We start from the raw sequence: 14,813 nt of genomic DNA on the forward strand, positions 1-14,813 counted from the left end.
TCTGATTGCTTCATTCAAACACCATAGTTATCAGTCTGATTTCTGACTTCCTCGCTCAGACATCATAACTATGAATGTATTTGTGACACTCGTTTATTAAGCTGAATAAGGAAGGAACCATAACAGTCCGTAGTTTCTTCTCTCCCCACCCCAGCCCCTGTCCTGGGAATGGAACCTCAAGTCCTGAAACCAGCCGGGCAAACACTCTCACTCCACTGCATCTCTAGCTCAGTATATCTTAAATATGTCATAATTTAGAATATGAAAGTGCCAGGGCTGGAGAGATGGCTCAGCAGTCAAGAGCACTGGCTGCTCTTCCCAAGGACTCTTCATAGCACCCACATCAGGCAGATGACAGGAAATCTGACACCTCTGGTCCGCAGACACCCACACTGACGTGCACATATCCGTACGTGTCTATGTGTATTAAAATTTTTAATAATTTTTTAAAAATGAAAGTATCACAAAACTTTGAAATTTCAGAAGAAAATTTAAATAATAACGAAAACCTTTAATTTCTAGCAACCCTGAACTTTATCCATCCAGAGTAAATCTCAATAAAGAGCAATGAGCAATTACAATTTTTTCCATGACTGTCACAGGGTTTTGAACACATATATCTGGCCTACCTGGGACAGAAAGAAAATCCAAATGGGGATGAAGGCACAAACACCTAGATAAATAGGGGAGAGTGTTTAGCAGAGAGGACCTGCTGGTCCTTCGTGACCCAGCACTTGAGCCTTAATACTCCTAGATCAAGAAAGCAGCAGGAGAAAAGCCAAAGTGTTTCCAAGACTGTCAAGGCAGGGATGATTCCCCAAGGGCAGAGCCACATGCAGCAGGGCTTTAGTTCAGACTCCATCCCGGAAACAAGCAAAGGCACAAATAAGGACGACAAAAAACGGTGAAAGCAGAGCTCTCCACACACACAACTCCGACACTGAAAAGATGACTCACTGCACCATGGAACAGAGCTCACGCAGCTCACGCAGCTCACGCAGCTCAAACAGTGCCTGCCAGCATACTCAGGAAGCCCTGGCTTCTATCTACCCCTAGCACTACAAAACAAGGCACCACTAAATGGACTATTGTGGCTTGAATTTGAGATGTCCCTCGAGGGTTGATGTGTTGAAGGTTTAGTGCCAAGGTCACTGGATACTCTGAGAGGACATGCCTTGTCCGTATTCTTAATTCTTTGTGTTCTCCCTCCCCCACTCTCTCTGTCCTGGGAAGGCGTGTCTCTTCCCCACCACTCTCCCCACCTTGGTGTTCAGCCTTAGGCCAAGTCAAAAAACAACCATGAACAGAAACCTATGCAACCACGCTCCAAAGTAAAGCTTACTTCTCTCTCCCCAGGTGATTTCTCTCCTCCCAAAGTATTTATCATAGTAACTCAAAACACATACACAGATAATCTAAGAAAGAAAGAAAAGAGTCACGTAGCAAAGAAAAATGGAGAGATCCACATGTTTCTCAGCTCTAAGAAGTCCCCAAGAACTGATGCTCAGGCCGGTGAATTCAGTATATTCACGCGACTTGCAGGGCCTGAAACCTCTCAGTATAGACATCTAACTGAAATGGTCCCAGATTAGCCCACTTCCAAGCACATGGCTGATACAAATCCCTTTTTTTATGGCTGTACTTTAAATCCAAGCTTCAAAAATTCCCAGGATGGACCAGGAAGTCACAACCCAAGCTTTTCCTGTCAGCTCCTTGTGGGGCTGAAGCAGGAAGATAGCAAGTTCAAGGCCAGGCTGTACTAGAGTGAGTTCATGGCCAGCCTAGGCAACGTTATGAGACTTTCTCTCAAAATTAAATAAATAAAATAATAAAGAAGATGGGGGGCAGGGAAGGGGAAGAAGGAGAAGGAAGAGAAGGAAAAGGAGAAGACAGTTGGAGATATAGCTCAAACCCTTGCCTCCTATGCACAAGCCCTAGGCGTGGTCCTCAGCACTGAAAGCAGCAGAAAGGAAGAGTGAAAAAGAAAATCACTGCAGTATTCCAGGGAGCACAGCCGCCTCACAATCAGAACACACAGGCAGAAGTCTCTATGGGACAGTCATCACAAACAACTGACAGTAAAACCAGAAATGAGTAAAATTAAAAGTAAGACGTCTGTAACTTAGTGGGCTGGCAGTGACGCATGCCCCTGTCTTGAAAACAAAGTTTGTAACTTATAGATTAATCATTTATATTAATCTACAATATATAGTCTATAATAATATTTAATACATAAAATATGCTTAACATTGAAAATATGAACAAAAGAACATAAAATGAACAGTGCAAATTGGAACAAATTCAATGAAAACGTGAATTTTATTAAATATTTTTGCAAATTAAAGAGTCTAAGGGGCCTGTGAGCAAGTTAAAAGACAGATGAGAAGAGGAACCCTGACCTAGAGGAGCTGGAGCTCTTCTTGTTCAAAGCACAAGGCACAGAGAAAAGGGGTAGAACCATCGCCGACAAAATCACGAATGGAAAAACCAAAAAGAGCACTCACCGCATCCCAGCTGCGACGCATTACACCAGCAGGCAGGCGGAGCCCATCACAAGAAGGAAGGACCCCAAAACCAGAATAGAAGTGTTATTACTTGCCAACAGTAGATGACTGACCAATCTACCGGTCAGTTATTAGGATCAGAATTTGGTGAGGCTGCTGCATATCAAACTCAGTTCACAAACAACAATGTTTCTGTAAAGTATAAGAAATAAAATGGATCGTTCTATTTTATAGAACTTAGAGCAATGAAAAACACAAGAGTGTCTAGGAATCAATCCAGAGGAGCATTGTGTACCAGCTAGAAACAGAACAGATAAAGAATGATATTGTACTGTAATTATCACAAACTTGGCATTTCACAACAGCACAAGCTTATAACCTTGCCATTGTGAAGGTCAGAGTCTGAAGAGCTTTATGGGCTAAAATCCATTTGGTACAGATGCAGTCCTCTCCAGTCAAGGAAAAGGTCCCCTTCCCTCCCTCCTTTCCTTTCTTCTTTCTTCCCTTCCTTCCTTGTGTTTTTATCATTCACATGATTGTTTTGGAGACAAGGTCTTGATACATAGCCCTGGTTTGTCTGGATCTCACTATATGACAAAGCTCACCCCAAGTGTGTGGTGAACCTCCTGCCTCTACCTCCATACAGGGATGAATTTGTACCAGTCATGATGGATTCCCAAGACAAAATTTGGGGGTCTTTGCTGAAGGTTTTCTGAGTGTGTAGTTTAGAGAAATAGCAAATATGTAAGACATTGCATGCTGTAAAGCATTTCTCATTTTATACAAGTGGTAATAAATAGGAAGTAGTGCTTAAGGAAAACCATATATGCATATAAATATGTATATTCCTAAATATACAAATGCAACCAGCCTAGTCCAGTTTTGGATAAGCCATTGGTGTGTTCTTCCCTGGGTAAGACTGTTTGTCCTACTCTCAGCATTTCTTGCTTTCCTTCTTTCACTATGGCACGCCTGTTGCTGCTGCCCTGTCAGCTCCTGCTCGGGCAGTCATGGAGGTGAGACTTCATGGGTGGAGCTCCTGACACAACTAGTAGACACAATCTCACAGCAAACCCATGATCCTCTCTGGCCCTTGCAATCTTTCTGCCCACTCTTCTGAAACGATCCCTGAGCCTTAGGTGTGGGAGGAGCGTATTGTAGATGTATCTCATGGGACTGGGTTGGTCTTTATTCTAAATCAGGTGGTGACCCCTGTCTTTACACCACTGACTGGGGTCTGACCTCACAGTTTTATTCATCTGGGTAGTTTTAAAAGATCAGGTGCATTGGATATGAAGGAAGAAGGGGAAAGGGTCACTGCTCTAATGGGGAAAGGGTCATCAGTATTCCAGACCATCAAATTCTTGGACTACAACGGGTGACCTTTATAAGAGCAAAGGGGAGCTGGTGTAGGGAGCACAACATTTGTATAAAAGTCTTACAGACTAGGGATGATAAAAAGATATGAATTCCTCGTCAAAAATGCAAGCTTTGTAGTGTTGGGCAGAAAAGACTGATACGTAATAGCTCTGGCAGGATCTGGTTCTCTCTCCTAGCAAAGCTAAGTTTCTGAAGGGTTGCTGGTCTCGCCTGCCCTCCCATTGCACCTGCCAGTCCCTCTGCACCATTTTGTTAAATTATTATTCAGAATTTTCAAGATTGATTTTCTACTGAGCTTCGAGTAACTTTTAAAAGGAAGCCACCATTTCCCAATGACTGTCTCTAGCAAAGCCCGAACAATGTCAGGCCTGTCCTAACAAGAGCACAGTTGGAACTGCCTAACAATCCCCAAACCGCCCTTGCTTTCACTGCCCAGAACTAATGTCTAAGGTGTATAATGGAAAAACCTCATCCTTGAGGGCTTTATCTTGCAAACGTGTAACCAATCATGTAACCAACAACTGTAACACAATTTATACAACAAAAGTTGTCCAAGATAGAGAAGGCTGTGCCCCCTGGAAACAGAAAGCAAGATGATTAAGGACACACAGCTTCTGAAAGCCTGTAAGGAAGCACCTGTCTGCAAATTACATAAAGAAAAATGCTAATTTCAAAACAATCAATATCTCTTCAAAGTAGTAAGATTTAGAGTTGACTTGTTGTTAATAAAGCAACATAAATATAGGAAAGATTGGCCCAGAGGATGGGATACTTTGAGATAGGATTGTAAAGAGTTCAGAGATCACAAATGACCCTGTTGACTGGCATCCTGAGTCATAGGACAACCTCACGAAAGATACCGAAGAAGCTGTGTCCTTGCTTTGAGTTCAACCTTTCTCAGAGCAGAATGTGGTTTGGCTAAAATAAGAAAAGGATCTACCAAGGTCATGCTGTAGCTGTAAGCTTTTGAAATCTGGAAGAGGTTTTACCCTGAGCCTGTCAGGAAAGCTGACAAATCGTGGAAGAATTAATTTAAAGTGTAGCACTGCTATGAGGTACAATCTCATTTTAACAGACACCATGTTTGGGAGTGAAAATGCAGTTTAGAGACACGTAATTTAGTTTTAATAACACAACTTATTTCTGAAGGGGAAAAAATCCAATATAGTGATTCACTAAATGAAATTTCTATTGAAAAAAAATCCTGTTAGAGGAAATTTCTTTTCTAATTTTTTATTTAGAAATTGTTTTTGTGCATTGGTGTTCTGCCTGCACATATGTCTGTGGGAAGGTGTGAGATCCCCTAAAACTGGAGTCGCAGATAGGTGTCAGCTGCCATGTGGGTGCTGAGAATTGAACCTGGATTCTCTGAAAGAGCAGCCAGTGCTCTTAACTGCTGAGCCATCTCTCCAGCCTCAAGTTAAGGGAAATTTTTTATACAATATTAATGACTTCTTCCCTTATTTGACAATCCTTTTTCTACATAGTTCTGACTGGCCCAGAATGCTATATGTGTTCTATATTGCCTCCACTACCTAAGGACTGACATTAAAGTCATGTGTCACCGTACTTGGCCTTACTGAGTTCTTATAATAATTCTTTAGCACGGACCAAAAACATTTTGATGATCTTATTTTGGGAAGAGTGAAATTGAAGTGTTCTTTGGAAAGTCAATTATATTGGATGGTGTTTTGCTAAGGTGCACGCACACACATGAAGGAACTTTTCATTAAACACTAGGTGAAAGACTAAGACATACTCATAAAAGAACGTTTCACTGAAATAGACACAGGAGAAAGAATGTTCTGCTAAATCAAGCCCATGAAAGGACACGTGATGAAGGATTCTTCGTTAATGACGCATGTATTTGCCTGCCTTACATGCATAGTTGAGCTCCATTTGTCTGGATTCCATAGAAAGAAACACACCAAAACATTTCTGGTGGTGTGCTGCAGTTTCCTGCCTCTTGTGCAGACTCGGGCTGATTGACAGAGTGATGTCAGCTGCGACAGACAAACGTGCCGAGGCAAGACACATGGAGGGACATGATGTGATGGGTATAAAAAGGACTCCACAGACAGCGGCAGAGGCTGAGCTTGGCTTGCTGGTAGAGCTAGCTGCATAATCCTTGTTGGTCTCTGGTCTTCACTGATCTTCTTCACTTAGAAAGGCACAACTGAGAACTTCTTCTGGAATTCCTGCTGGTCCAGTCCCTCACGTCTGGCTGTTCCTACTAGATCATGCCACCTGTTGCTATCCCCACACTACTGAATGGGGTATCGTGAAGTGTTTGCAAGTGGATCAAGCTGCCGCTGCTGACTTCTATGAACTGAACTGCTGATTTCCAGACAACACAGATGGAAGTTTCTCCAAAGATCCCTTTCTAAACAGTCCACCTCCCCTGAATCCTTTCTTTTCCACTACCTCTGGTGGATAATAGGTTAAAAGAGAGGTTTAAGACCCATTATTAGAAATAAACTTTTTTTTAAAAAATTAAAGTAATATAAGAGAGAAAAATAAAATTCTTAATATTTGGGAGTGAGTCACCAGCAAAATGTCAAGGAAGTTGGTTTTTGATGTGTGTAATTTTAAAATGCATGTTTGCTCTTTGCCTGGCGCCAGGAACAGCTGGCTCACCCAACCCCCAGGGCTCGCTCCACCAAACCTCTAACAAGCGCCCCAAGGCTGTGGCCTTTCACCTGTCCACCTGAGTTGCCCGTGGATGGAAAACACGAGGCAGCCTTAATATTTTAAAACCAGTTTAAATATTTTATAACACAACTGCTGGGCGAAGGCTATCCTGCCCAATCCTCCTTAGCCTCCGCTGCCTGCGGCAGCTACAAACTATCAATCCCTGGGAGTTATATGTCTGCTGCTTTCTATCTGCTCCACAGCCTGGTTCGAATCCCCAAATCTCTCCATGTTCCCTTCTCTTCCTCCTGGGACCCAGAAGACTCGCCTTTTTTCTCTTTGCCCAGCAATTGGCTTCTACCGTCTTTATTGACCCAATCAAGAAACAATTAGGGAACCAGATTTTAGTTACCAGCTCCTCTCTCTAAAGGTTTTTCTTCTATGATATCTCCTGTTATCCTTTCTAACTGTTCTGTTTCATACTTTTTAAAACTCTTGTCCCTAGCCAGATGGCATTTTACATAATAAATAAGTCGTCACTAAAATGATTGTTTTCCACTTGCCAAGATGAATAAGACTGTGATAAGGAGATTGGGAAGAGCTCTTCTGAGCATCGTTGCCTCACAACATCCAGATTGGCTGCATGTGCCACCCGCTTCAAGTTAGTTCCAGGTTCTCACACAACCCTGGGAAAAAGAACTTTGACCATTTCTGCCTCCAGTGATTTCCTTGGAAAGGTGTAAATAGGATTAGGAGGAGGAAAACAGGGAGTAGGACAAGATGGTTCTGCTAGTAAAAACAAGTTGCTTGCCACCACACGGGATGGCAAGTCTCTTGAACCTTCATATCTTTAGGTTTCTATTGCTGAGATGAAACACCATGACCAAAAGCAAGTTGGGGAGGAAAGGGTCTATTCAACTTAGACTCGCAGGGTCTATCCATCTCGCAGTTCCTCATCAAAGGAAGTCAGGACAGGAACTCAAGCAGGGCAGGAACCTGGAGGCAGAAACTGATGCAGAGGCCATGGAGGTGGGGGTGCTTCCTGGCTTGCTCTTCCTGGCTTGCTTAGTCAGCTTTCTTGTAGAAGCCAGGACCACCAGTTCAAATCAAGAACATGTCCTATAGGCTTGCCTATAGCCCAGCCTTATGAAAACACCTTCTCAATTAAGGCTCCCTCCGCTAAGATGACTACAGCTTGTGTCAAGTTGATATAAAACTAGCCAGCACCCTGCACAAGATAGAAAGAGTAAATCAAGACCACAAAGTTGATGTCTGACCTCCACAAATGCACATATCACACTTACACACAACATACGCACACATACACACATGCACGTGCATGAAAGATAGAATAAATTTTAAAAAGAAAGAACAAGAGAAAGAAAGAAGGAAGGAAAGAAGGCTCTAGAAGGAGAAAAAATGGAAAGGATGACTGGAGAGATGGTGGTTAACAGTATTGGCTGTTCTTGTAGATGTCCTGAGTTCAAAACTGTCTTAAACTGTAGTTCCATGGGACTCAATACCTTATTTTGGTTGTACAAAATCTAGTTGTGCAAATGTACGTGCATACAAAACACATACACACATGTATATGTATGTATGTATGTATGTGTGTGTGTGTGTATGCATACATACCTTTAAAAAAATGGAAAAGAAGAGAGAAAGGTGTGTGTAAAGGGAATGAGGGAAACCTAATAACGGATACAATCATTCATTCTAGAAAAGATAGGAAAAACGAAAAATAACAACAAAACCCCCGCCAATCCACAGTCACCTTAGAAAACGAGAGTACTCTGGTTTTGAAGAATAAAAGTGGCAAAGGTGGCCCTGCAGGAACACATGGCCAGTCTCGGGCTTCAAGTACACATGGCTCAGCCGGGTTCACTGGTTTATTGAGGACATGGCTGGAGCACACTCAAGTTTCTCGATGCAGATTGCATGCGCTTACTTCTCAGTGTCAGTTTTGTGTCTTTTCTTTTTAATAGTATTTAACTATCTCCAGACCTTTGGGCACTACAAGTCCATCAACAACAAAGCCATGAGACGCAGGACCATACGCATGCTTTTGCTACAGCTGCAGAACTCATGTCTGCTATAAAAACACATTTAAAGTTTGCCATTTTTCCTAAGGAAGACAGTGTACACCTGTAATCCCAGTAGGATCAGAACTTTCAAACTAGACTAAGTCTGTTTCAAAAACAAAACAGTAACAATGATGGATACATTTTATGCTTGAATGAAAAAAGAAAGAAACAAAAAGGACCGAAAAGAAAGTAGCTGCTCCTAGGTATGGCAAAGGAGAAAGTTTACTATAGATATGTGGGAGAGCATAGCCAGAGGCAGGGGGACATCTGGGAACATCCAGAGTGGTCACAACCCTACACCCTGTAGGGAGAGGAGGAAAGGAAGGAGAGAAGAGAACCAAGTACAGAAGCCAGGAGGCAAAACATAAACAAAGAGGCGGGTAACCAAGATGTCTGGATTATATAGTGAAAAGCCAGAGAGTTCAGGATAGAGGGCTGGTTTTGCCAGCCATACAGACAGGGACTGAGGGATGCTGGGAGAAGCCAGAGATCAGGTCTGCTTTGATATGTTAAATAGGCATCTCAGGTGCTTGTCACGGGGTCTCAGCGTTAACAGTGTTTTAGCATTACCCCTACAGATGATATGAATAGTATAGTGCTGACTATAGACGTGGCATAACCATTCACAAACCCTCCCTGCATAAGATGACTCCACTCCCGTTTTACCTGAACTCCAGAGACTGAGGTCTATCACCTCCTTTAAAAACAGACTTCAATGTGATATCACAGTCAGGTGCTTTTAGGGTGTGCAGTCCCAAATATAAAATTACAGGAACTATTTTCTTTGGGGAGAAAAGCCCACACAATTTCACCATCACTGCCGAATCCCATTTTGCAATGACGCACATTTTTCCCCCAGAAGAGATTAAAAGGATAAAAAGGGAAACTCTGAAGCAGATAAAATGTTTAAATGGGAGTAGGAAGCGAAACTGTTCATGTCACTCTGAAATGAAATAATGATAGTAAATTATAACAGCTCTCAATAGTTACTTTGTTCTTAGGAAAAAGACTTACCATGGCAACCAATGCATCAAATTGTTCTCAAACTGCTTCCGGGCCCTACAAACACACAGAAGAGGGATAGGGGAGAGAAAATGTGTCTCTTTGAACTACATTCCTTCAGTATGGAGTCGAAAGGCTAGGGCAGCAGTGTGATGGCACAAACTCAGGCAGGCACCACACATATGAACATTGTGTTTATTTTATGTGTCTTAGCATTCGGGATTAATATAAATCTACGTACCACACGTGCACAATGCTTCCAGAGGCCAGACTGGAGTTACAGACAATTGCGAGCCAATGTGGGTGCTGGGAATTGAACCCTGGGCCTCTGAAGACCAGCCAGCACACCTCTTAATTGCTGAACCTCTTCAGCCTTTTCTTTTGTTTAAAAGATTTATGTTAAATTATATTTATATATACATGCAAATATTTGTGTTCTGTGTACATGAGTGCAGGTATCCTCAGAGGTCATTGTTGCAGGATGTTTGATTCCACTGTGAATCTGAAACTGTGTTATTTACTGAAAAAAAAAAAAGATCTTTTTTTTAGTTTTGGTGTGTCTCAGCCTTAGCACAAACCTTTAATCCCAAACAATGCAGGTAAAGTTAGTTTGTAGAAGGAAGCACCCATGTTTTAAAGTGATGTCTAATTGAGTGGCAGACAAAGTGAAGAATCAGAGAAAGATTTAAGAGAATAGGATCTGCCCAACTCTCCAAGAACAGAGAGGAAGGGGGAGCTATTTAAGAGAGCACAGAGAGAGGGAAAAACAGAGAGAGGAAGGAGGCAGTTTTCCTGGGGCAGTTGATCAGAGAGATAGGTTGGAGAGAGAACAAACTAGACACAGGTGAAGAGAATGAGTCAGAGAATGATAAGGAGGCAGAAGATTAGAACATATTGCCAAAGTTAGTATGAGGCCAAGCAGAGCAATTCAGTCAGGAGAAGCCAGGAGAAACTGGATTGAATCAGTCAGCTTGGAAAGGAGTTTGAGCCAGAACTGAGTTGAACCAACCAGCCAGAGCTCTAGGAGGTGTTAAGCTTATTCAGCCCCAAGTCTAAGAGGCTGAAAACCTTCTCGGCCTAGATAAGATTGTACGGAGGCTAGAAGCTTCCAGGACTAGGCCTGTGTTAGCCGATGGAGACAATAAGCCACAGAGACAACAATTACTACAGGGGAATAAAAGTTACATTTACAGGTTATATCTTCAGGGGCTGGAGTTACAGGCATTGGTGAGCCACTCTGTGCCAGGACTGGAAACTGAACGTTGGTTTGTTTGCAGGAGAAGTCTCCTTAACCACTGAACCATCTCTGCAGCCCCAATGCCTTTCTTTCTATACAACACTGTCCATGACATTGTGTATATATGTTCATAATGGAAGAATCAATTTAAGTATCTTGATATCCTTCCTAAAAGCTCAGGACTTCTGGTTATTTAAGTGTGAAATAGAATCATTAAATAGTGTAGGGTTTCCCCTTTCATTGGATTACTAAACTAGTGTTACATTCTTTAAAAAAAAAATATGCTGGGAGGCACTGGTGGTGCACACCTTTATTACTGGGAGGCAGAGGCAGGTGAATCTCTGAGTTCAAAACCAGCCTGGTCTACAGAGTTCCAGGACAGCCAGGGCTACACAGAGAACCCTGTCTCAAAACAAAACAAAAGAAAACAATTTTTATTATATGAGTTAATTGTACATATTAACTGAGTTCAGTGTGTCATTTCTCTTCCTTCCTTCCTTCCTTCCTTCCTTCCTTCCTTCCTTCCTTCCTTCCTTCCTTTCCTTCTTTCTTTCTTTTTCTTTTTCTTTTTGCTTGTTGCTTTGATACAGAGTTTCTGTGTGTAGCTCTTGCTGTCCTGAAACTCACTGTGTAGACCAGGCTAACCTCAAACTCACAGAGATCCGCCTGCCTTTGTCTCCCAAGTGCTGGGGTTAAAGGATGTGCCACCCAACCCAGTTCAGTGTGATAGTTCTGTACCTGCATACAGTGTGCACTATCAACGAAATCCAACCGCCTAGGGATGGGATGAAAGCCCCCCAATTTCTGAACCTCCTTCCTCTACTTCCAGAGTGGGGTATTACAGGTGTGTACCACCATGCTGTGTTTCAGTGATACTGAGGATTGAACCCACGGCCTCAGGCACGCTGGGCAAGCAGTCTACCACCTGAGCTACAAGCATCCTCAGCCCTCAGGTCTCTATGTATAGTGGTACTTAACTCAAAATGAAGCAGCAGCTTCACAATCTCTCATGTCTGTCTATGTGCACTTTTAAAAAAAAAATCTGCATATATGTTTGGTTTTTCCCTACAGTTTTCAAGCCTCTCTGGTCAGAAAGCATTGTCAGGGTCTTAGTTGTTTAACTGTAGCAAATAGCTGCTTTGTTTCCTGGTTTCAACCTTCTCTAGTTACAAGTACCAGCAGAACAAGACATGTAACTACTGGAGAGATTGTTGCCACAGTGAGGCAGTTACTACTGTGGTTCTCACTAAGGCTGAGAAACACTGAGTTACTGAGTGGCAGGCTGTTTGTTCCTGTCTGTGAACATGACATGTGAAAATGACACTGGGTGGGGGGTGGGGGGGTTGAGGGGGGTGGGGGGGGAGGGGGGAGCGCTGTCCATCCTGATTCCCACAGCCTCTTTCTCTACAGCAACCTCTTCCTGTCTCTGAGCTTCCTGCCTTATCTAAACCCTCTTGAGCCCTGCTGTAGCCTGCTTGACTTGCATTCATTCTGGAAACTACATATATACAAAATATAGTTGCTGTGTGTTATGAGAGTTAAGAGCACTAATTAAAATTAGAAGAAGAGAACTTTCATAGTCTTGGCCAGATTACCAAAGTCGGCTTGGCTGTCTGACAAACTGAGTCCATTAAAACTGCTACACCTTGTGAATTTATAACATAATGGAAAGACACACACTTTCATCTGTTCACAGCATGGAGAACTTGTGAGGTCTGAAATATTTTTTTTCCTATAGAAGTCAGTTTCTAGTTTATCCTATAGAAAACAGGAAGCTCTTAACAGGGAGCTATGTGTGTGGAGCAGGGTGTTGTTATTGTTGCTGTATTGGACACAGGGTCTCATGTAGCCCAACCCAGCCTCAAACTCATTATGTAGCAGAAGACAGCACTGAACTTCTGATCCTCCGCCTGTACTTCTTCAGGGCTGAAAGCACTAGTATGATTCATTACTCCTGGTTAATATAGCGCTGGGCTCAAACCCAGTTCTTCTTCATGCACTATAGACAAGCACCTTACCACTGATCTACATCCCTGGTCTTATTGAGTGAGACGAGTTGTATGATTATATTAGTATTTTAGGGAAGACGTCCTGTAGCTGTGAGGAGAGTGGTTATAGGAGGCCATGGTCAAGAGGCTATTGGGAGGCCACTACTATATATACAACTAATGAAAAGTCTCAACAGAAAGGCCCCACTGCAGAGGCTGTGGTAGAGCAATGGGGAAGGAATACAAAGGATAGGATCACGGTCCACAGTCAGAAATGAGGACAGAGTAAGTCTGTATGTGACAGGAGCCAGTGTCCCAGGGAGGGCAAGTAATGCTGTGGCAGTGTGTTAACTGCTACAGCTGCTACACTCTGAGCTAGCACAGAACACAGAGAATATGTGGACATATTAGTCAGGGTTCTCAAGAGAAACAGAAATGATGGAATGAATCTATCTATCTATCTATCTATCTATCTATCTATCTATCTAACTGCATCTGGGTCTGTATCTATCTTGTATGTAGGTGTGTATGCATGTATGTAAATGTATGTATGTATATGAATGGGATTTATGTAGTCTGGCATGCTGGTTCATGCTTTTAATCCCAGCATTCTAGAGGCAAAGGCAGACAGATCTCTGTGAGTTCAAGGCCAGCCTGATCTACAGAGTGAGTTACAGGAAGCCAGGATTACACAGAGAACTCTGACTCAAAAAAAAAAAAAAAAAAAAAAAAAAAAAAAAACCCGGAATGAAATTTATTAGAGTGGATTACAAGTTATGGTTCAACTATTCCAACAATGGCTATCTCCCATTGGAAAGTCCAAGAACCCAGTAGTTGTTCAGCCCACAACACTGGATGTCTCAGGTGGTCTTCAGTATATGCTGGTCTTGAATAATTAGACTCAATGCCAGTGAAGGGATGCACTTGCCAGCAAGGAGGAAAGCAGGCAGGCAAACAGCGATCATTTCCTTCTTCCACGTCCTTTACCTGGGCTGCCACCAAAAGGTGTGGCCCAGATTAAAGACCGATCTTCCCTTCTCTAAAGATCTGGACTTAGGGTAGGTTTTTATGTTTCAAATGATTGATTTAATGAGAAAAATTCCCTTCCAGGCACATCCCACCACTTGGCTCTTAGTTCCAGATGCAGTCAAAAGTTGACAACCAAGAATAGCCATCAGAGTGGGAAGGGAGACTTTCCTTGCGTCGATTTCCGTCGATTCGTATTTGGATTCAATTAAACCTGGGTGCTCCGTTTGGCAGTACATATATTAAAGTTGGAGTGATACAAAGATTAGTGTGTCCCCCGCACAGGGATGGCACAGAAATTCATGAGGTGTTCCTTTTTTTTTTTTTAAACAACCTGGCTGGGCTTCTTTTCTTCCTTCCTTTTGTATTTTTTGTTTTGTTTTGTTTTGTTTTGTTTTTAGAGACAGGGTTTCTCTGTGTAGCCCAGGCTGTTCTTGAACTCAGATCTGCCTGCCTCTGTCTCCAGAGTACTGGAATTAATGGCATGGCATGAGTCACCAGTGCCCAGCTCTTAATTTTTAAAATTTTATTCTTTATTCTTATTTTTCTTAAAAATAAAAATAATTTATTTATTGATAAAAATAATTCTTTTTATTCTCTGTGTGTGTGAGCGTCTAGCTTGCATGTATATCTTGTGCACCACATGAACACAGTTCCCTAAGAGGCCAGAAGAGGGCATCATATCCCCTGCAACTGGAGTTACAGATGGTTGTGAGCCTCCATGTGGATGCTGGGAACTGAACTCAGGTCCTTTGCAAGAGAAGCAGGTGTTCTTAGCTCCACTGAGCCACCTCTCCAGTGCCTGGCTATGTATGTTTTTTTATTGTACTCTGGCCACTCCGGCAATGAACAGAAAAGCTCTTAGTTCCAGATGCAGTCAAAAGTCTCTCCAACCATGTCTTCTCAGCCTCGCAAGTACTTCTGAGGAACAGACAACTATTGCAAGCACGCTCAGGAAGTC

The 14,813-nt window shown here is 42.5% G+C and overlaps 1 non-coding gene across 1 annotated transcript; it reads left to right on the forward strand.

Annotated features, from left to right (window-relative positions):
• The first annotated feature begins 14,070 nt into the window (after positions 1–14,070).
• Positions 14,071–14,174, forward strand: LOC127688084 (U6 spliceosomal RNA). Its single transcript, XR_007978547.1, has one exon. It is a non-coding gene; the product is annotated as a U6 spliceosomal RNA (small nuclear RNA).
• Positions 14,175–14,813: the final 639 nt, after the last annotated feature.

The sequence above is a fragment of the Apodemus sylvaticus genome, chromosome 6 (assembly GCF_947179515.1).
Source record: "Apodemus sylvaticus chromosome 6, mApoSyl1.1, whole genome shotgun sequence".
Classification (NCBI taxonomy): domain Eukaryota; kingdom Metazoa; phylum Chordata; class Mammalia; order Rodentia; family Muridae; genus Apodemus; species Apodemus sylvaticus.